Below are 6848 nucleotides of genomic sequence, written 5' to 3'. Positions count from 1 at the left end.
GTCCACCTTTTCACATGGAAAATCATTTCACTGTTTCTCACTGAATGACTCCCCAAACTAGATTTGAAATTCTATCAAGTTTCTAATCATTACAAGTGATTCATGTTTCTATTTGATGTGTGTAAATGGAGATGATTTAGTTTGCTGGGATATGGACTGACATGTGTTGAATGGGAGGAGCAGTTTGTTGTTGTCTTCTTGTCTGTTTATGACAACAATAAATATATTGTTGAAACAATGATTCATGTTTAACTCCATATATGAAATGTTTCTGATCTTTGAATTCTGTTTGATTAAAGACTTTCTTCATGACACAAATGAGATTTCAGTGTATTAATAGAACTAAATAAGATCAGAGGTGAAAGTATTATGTACGTGCTTCACTGTCAGTATCTTCAGGGGGATTCAAAGTCATGAGATAAACTGGTGAAATCAGCCATATTCACACGAAGGATGACACTGGATCAGGTTGTACAGTTTTATAACAACAGTAAGTATTATTATGACTATCTTCTTCCAGAAGCGACATGGCAGTCTCCCTAAAGGTCTTCTCTCCGTTCACGTCCGGCCTTGCCTTGCATCTTCTCCTTTTCCTATAAGAAATGGAAAAAGATAACACCTCCCTTGCCTAGCCTTGATTATTAATATTAAGTTACTGATTCCATTTAAGTTTGGGATATTCTGTTCGGACTCTCTTGGTCCAGAAAATATCATGATTGTTAACCAGTGTGATGTGCAAGCATGTTGCAAAAACTGGCATTCTAGCTTAATCACAATATTTCAATTCATTCATAGCACTGAATGAAGCTTTTAACCTTCAAAAGTGTTGGGATGCCAACACTTTAATAGCACATCAAAATGTGTATACCGTATTTTCTGGAGTATAAGCCGCTACTTTTTTCCTAGGTTTTGAACCATGACGCTTATACAAAGGTGCAGCTATTCTGTGGATTTTTCTTCCACCGCTAGGGGCGCTCTAACCAGAATTAGAATCAAAAACAAGATAGACGAAAAATCAATGCAAAGAAGAATACGCTACTTTTTCTTTAGCAGATAGAACACGCACAACAAATTACCAACAGGTAATTATTTTCAAATCCTCGCCCCTTCATCATGGAAATCACACAAAGAAGTTCGTATGATGCAAGTTTTAAGTTGAAGGCCATCGATCTTGCTATCCAGGAAGGAAACCACGCTGCTGCACGCAAGCTTAGCGCCAAGGAATCTATGGTGAGACGTTGGAGGCGGTAGCGGGAAGAGCTCATGCAATGCCAAAAATCAAGAAAAGCTTTCAGAGGACAGAAAAGCAGGTGGCCTGAACTTTAAAATGTCCTGGAGGACTGGGTGAACACACAGAGAGCAGGTGGCCGAGGTGTATCCACTGTACAGATCCGACCGAAAGCCAAAACAATTGCCCGCGAAATTAATATTGAAGATTTCAAAGCTGGGCCGTCATGGTGTTTCAGATTTATGAGACGTAAAAACCTGTCCATCAGGGCAGTTGGACAGCTTGTCCATCTGGCATCATGGTGGCAGGATAACCATCTCCAGCTGAACGTTGGCAAGACCAAGGAGCTGGTGGTGGACTTCAGAAGGAGTCAGCACAGAGACTACAAGCCCAGCAAAGTTGCTGCCGCGTTAAAAGGCACTGTTCGGAAAGAATCTGTTCAGGTACATACATGTATATTTACACTACAAAATCGTTCTGTACATGCAGTAAATATCTAATTTTTCAACATAGATGTCTGCGGCTTATAGCCGGGTGCAGCTTGTATATCTTTTTTTAAAACATTTTTTTTAAATAGAGCAGATGCGGCTTATATACAGGTGCGCTCTATAGTCCAGAAAATACGGTATATAAAAAAGCTTTATTTAATTATTGTTTTTTAATTATTGTTTTCCTAACACATTAGGAGCTTATTTAAACTGTACTAGCACATAGCAGACAGGTCTGGCCCGGATCTGGTGTCAAGCCGGCACTGCTGGCTGACTTCTGGCATGGCAGGGTTTATGTCAACCAGATGTGGGCCAGGTCTGGCAATGATGGCACTGTTTATGGCATGCCATATCTGGCCCAATTGTGGTTTGGTCTATGTGACCCAGTCTTATAGAAATCAGGTCTTACCCAGATCCGGCATCAAGCTGGCACTTCTGACTGACTGCTGTCATGGCAGGGTGTATTTCAACCTGATGTGATTCACTGGCAAATAATAGGCTGTAAGGTCAGTTTCTTTATCATTAATATGCAAATTGTCGGATGTGCTGATGGCACAACACAGAAGAGCTAAATCGTCACTGCAACTTTCACTGCTGTTCAGATGACACCCAGCTCTATCTGTCCATGAGGCCAGATAACACACGCCATTTAGTTAAACTGCAGGGATGTCTTAAAGACATAAAGACCTGGATGGCCGCTAACTTTCTGCTTCTTAATTCAGATAAAACTGAGGTTATTGTACTCGGCCCTGAAAATCTTAGAAATATGGTATCTAACCAGATTCTTACTCTGCATGGCATTACCTTGGCCTCCAGTAACACTGTGAGGATCCTTGGAGTCATTTTTGACCAGGATATGTCCTTCAACGCACACATTAAACAAACATGTAAGACTGATTTCTTCCATTTGCACAAAGTCTCTAAAATTAGAAATATCCTGTCTCAGAGTGACACTGAAAAACTAGTTCATGCATTTATTACTTCCAGGCTGGACTACTGTAATTCTTTATTATCAGGATGTCCTAAAATCTCCCTGAAAAGCCTTCAGTTAATCCAAAATGCTGCAGCAAGAGTACTGACAGGGACTAGAAAGAGAGAGCATATTTCTCCTGTTTTGGCTTCCCTTCATTGGCTTCCTGTTAAATCCAGAATTGAATTCAAAATCCTGCTCCTCACATACAAGGTCTTAAATAATCAGGCCCCATCTTATCTTAATGACCTTGTAGTACCATATCACCCTATTAGAGCACTTCGCTCTCGCACTGCAGGCCTACTTGTTGTTCCTAGAGTATTTAAAAGTAGAATGGGAGGGAGAGCCTTCAGTTTTCAGGCCCCTCTTCTGTGGAACCAGCTTTCAGTTTGAATTCGGGAGACAGACACTATCTCTACTTTTAAGATTAGGCTTAAAACTTTCCTTTCTGCTAAAGCATATAGTTAGGGCTGGACCAGGTGACCCTGAATCCTCCCTTAGTTATGCTGCAATAGACGTAGGCTGCCGGGGATTCCCATGATGCATTGAGTTTTTCCTTTCCAGTCACCTTTCTCACTCACTATGTGTTAATAGACCTCTCTGCATTGAATCATATCTGTTATTAATCTCTGTCTCTCTTCCACAGCATGTCTTTATCCTGTTTTCCTTCTCTCACCCCAACCGGTCGCAGCAGATGGCCCTGCCCCTCCCTGAGCCTGGTTCTGCCGGAGGTTTCTTCCTGTTAAAAGGGAGTTTTTCCTTCCCACTGTCGCCAAAGTGCTTGCTCATAGGGGGTCATATGATTGTTGGGTTTTTCCTCTGCATCTATTATTATAGGGTATACTGTACAATATAAAGCGCCTTGAGGCGACTTTTGTTGTGATTTGGTGCTATATAAATAAAAATTGAATTCAATTGAATCGTCAGGCCAGGACTTTGCAGTCTTTTTACACCTACAGGCCAGTGGACACTCTTTCAAGGATGGGGATGTACACATCCTGGACAGGGAGGAATGCTGGTTTGAGCACGGAGTCAAGGAGGCCATTTACGTGAAAAGGGAAAGACCATCTCTGAATCGAGGAGGGGGCCTAAGGGTACATCTTTCGCCATCCTACAATGCTGTTATTGCAGCCATTCCCCAACTCTCTGTGAAAGGTACTCATGGCCGTTGATCAGTGGTTGTTGAGTCATGAGAATCTGCGGCTCGGTTCAGTCTGGCACAGCTGACTGCCAGCAGAGCCCACGGGCACCTCACTGCAGCCCCCTCTGGCTTCTGCTCCATGGCTGCTGGGTGACCCCTCGTCTAGGGCTCTCCTCAGCTATTACCAGGAGGGTGACATCAATGCCCCTCCAATACTCCTCCTTGGGCTCTCACACTCTTGGGGCCTCTGGATGCCTGGGGCCTGGATCTCCTTCATGCCCTGGGCGATGGGGCTATGGCTCCCCACACCCTCTTGCAGATCGTTACAAGGACAAACCTTTTGAATACAAGTCCGCTGATCCACACAAGTGTTCACTGTTCATAGGCACAAACTAAACCTTTCTTGGCTGCTATCTCAAAGCACATTGTAAAAACAGTTGTCGGAACCATACTGAATTTAATCAGAGAAAAATACACACACACACACACACACACACACACACATATATGAAGAGAGGGAGAGTATACATAGTATTCAAATGGCTAGGAAACAGCCTTTATAATTCTCATACAATGAGAATAGGACAAATCAAAAACTGACAATGACTAGGGCTGGGCAAAACGATTATTTTCCTAATCGATGAATCTAGTGATTAATTTTTCAATCCGATTCGATTTCGATTTGATTCGATTAACGATTTTTTCCCCATTATTTGACTTGTATAGCAATTTCACATTTACTAATTTATGTATATCAATGAAAAACACAAATTTCTTCATTTGAAGACCTTTTAATAAAAAAAATGCAAAATAAAGTTGTAGAGGTTGTACAATCAATACAATAGCGATAACATTAAACAAGAAATGAAATGTGCAAACATATATAAAATTAAGGAAAAGTTAACAAAACATTTCAAATAAATAGCAACAATGGTGTCTTTAAACAAACAAAATGTAACATTCACTTTGCTTTCTGCCAAAAACTGCTCTTCAATCACAAAATAAAATCCACAATAACATTGTACCACAATCTTCTGTTTTTAACAAAAAATTAAATGTTGTGCAAAACAAATATGAACAAAGAAAATCATACCAAAAAAAATAATAAAATATAAACAGCAGCAATGGCGTCTTTGAACAAATAAAATGCAACATTCACTTTGCTCTCTGCAAAAAAAGTGCTCTTCGTTAACAAAATATCCATTTTCCTGCCTTCTCTTCTATTTCTGTGTGTGTGTGTTCAATCACGTTCATCACATGAAGTAGTTATGCATTGGAGTGGAGGAATGTTAGCATTTCTACATGCTCAGCAGTCAGGCTTGCCCTTTTTTTGATGACAATGTTTCCAGCAACTGAAAAAAGCCATTCAGATGGTGTTGATGTGGCAGGTACAGCCAGATATGATTTTGCTAAAGTAGCCAGTGTGGGGAATCTTATTGCATTATTCTTCCACCATGTAAGGGGGTCATTATCCTTTGGAATAGGGGCTTCCCCAAAATACAACAGTACTTCTTTCCTCACCGCCTCATTTTCTCCATCCCCACCCTGGTCAGTGTTTTCATTACAATCTTCCTCCTCAGAATCTGTACCCAACAAACTGTCCAACACAGACCTCTTCTTCGTCGGGGGACTCGCTGAGGCTTCCTGTTCCACATGTTCCTGCTGTAACTGTGATCTCTGCTCCCTTTTGAGATCAAGTGCCTCCCTCTGTACTGTTACTTGCAGTTTCAGAGCATCTTCTGGAGAAAGGAATTTCAGTTTACGAAAACGTGGATCGAGGGCAGCAGCAATGAGTGACACATTTTTCCCATCTGCTTTAAATGCAGATACTTCTGGCTGCCACCTATACAAGATTTCCTCTTCTGCACAGTTCTGGAAAGAGTTCACTGCAGCAGAATCAAATGATTTGTTTTGGGTGGATTTCAGGAGACCTTTCAGCAGGGGGGAAGAACAGAGACTGTGACATAAGACTGTCCACTAAGAACATTAGTGGCTTGCTCATAAGGCTTGAGCACCTCCTTCATCCAGAAGAATCCACTGCAGTGTATGCCCGGCACACCGATAGGACACCACTCCAAACTTCTCTTTCAGGATGTGGAGAGCTGCAACTATATTACTTGCATTATCATGCACAATGGTAAGGACATTAAGCAAGGAAATGTGGAATTTTTCTGTCACCTTCTCCACCCAGGAGGCAAGGTTTTCTGCAGTGTGGCGCTCTTCAACTGGCACTGTTGCTAAATTTAAGGAGAGAAGATCCCAATTGTCATTAATGAAATGACAAGTTACCCCTAAGTAGGACTCTGTGACCAGACTTGTCCAAGCATCAGTGGTAAGGTAGATTTTGGATGTGGCTTTTTTTAGTTCATTCTTTAGTTTCTCCACTGAAGTTTCATACTTTCTCTCCACCATGCTTGTAAAATGACGCCTAGACGGCAGAGTGTAACCTGGTTGGAAAGTGGTCAGCATTTCTTTGAATCCCTCACCCTCAACCACAGCAAGTGGTCTCATGTCTTTTAAAATCATAGATAAGACGCTCTCGGTAAGTACAGCCACCTCCTGGGGGGTGCATGGTGTACTTCTTCTCTGACAGTCGTCCTCCAGACTTTTCTGTTTGTTCCTGAAATCATAAATCACACACAGCACACAGATGAATTCGAATAGTTAAAAAATAATTATATGGAAAGCATAATATCAAAATAATTTGATAAGGATCTGGCTGATTATATATATATATATATATATATATATATATATATATATATATATATATACATATATATACGCACACACTGTTATGCCATGTGCTTTCATAGCATAACAGTAAGAGATTAATGAAAATCACCAATGTTGAATATATGATGGCTGCAAAAAATAGTGTCAAATAATAACGTTTAAACAGCCATAGCTGATGGCACCTTTACTGGTGCACTGCTTTCTAGTCATTAGATGGTATAACTTTGTCCTTTAAGATCAAGCTGGAGAAGCATTACATATAAAAACAGCGTTCAAATAGGATGA

Source organism: Oreochromis niloticus, linkage group LG3 (genome assembly GCF_001858045.2).
Source record: "Oreochromis niloticus isolate F11D_XX linkage group LG3, O_niloticus_UMD_NMBU, whole genome shotgun sequence".
NCBI lineage: Eukaryota > Metazoa > Chordata > Actinopteri > Cichliformes > Cichlidae > Oreochromis > Oreochromis niloticus.
This window is presented reverse-complemented; position numbering follows the sequence as displayed.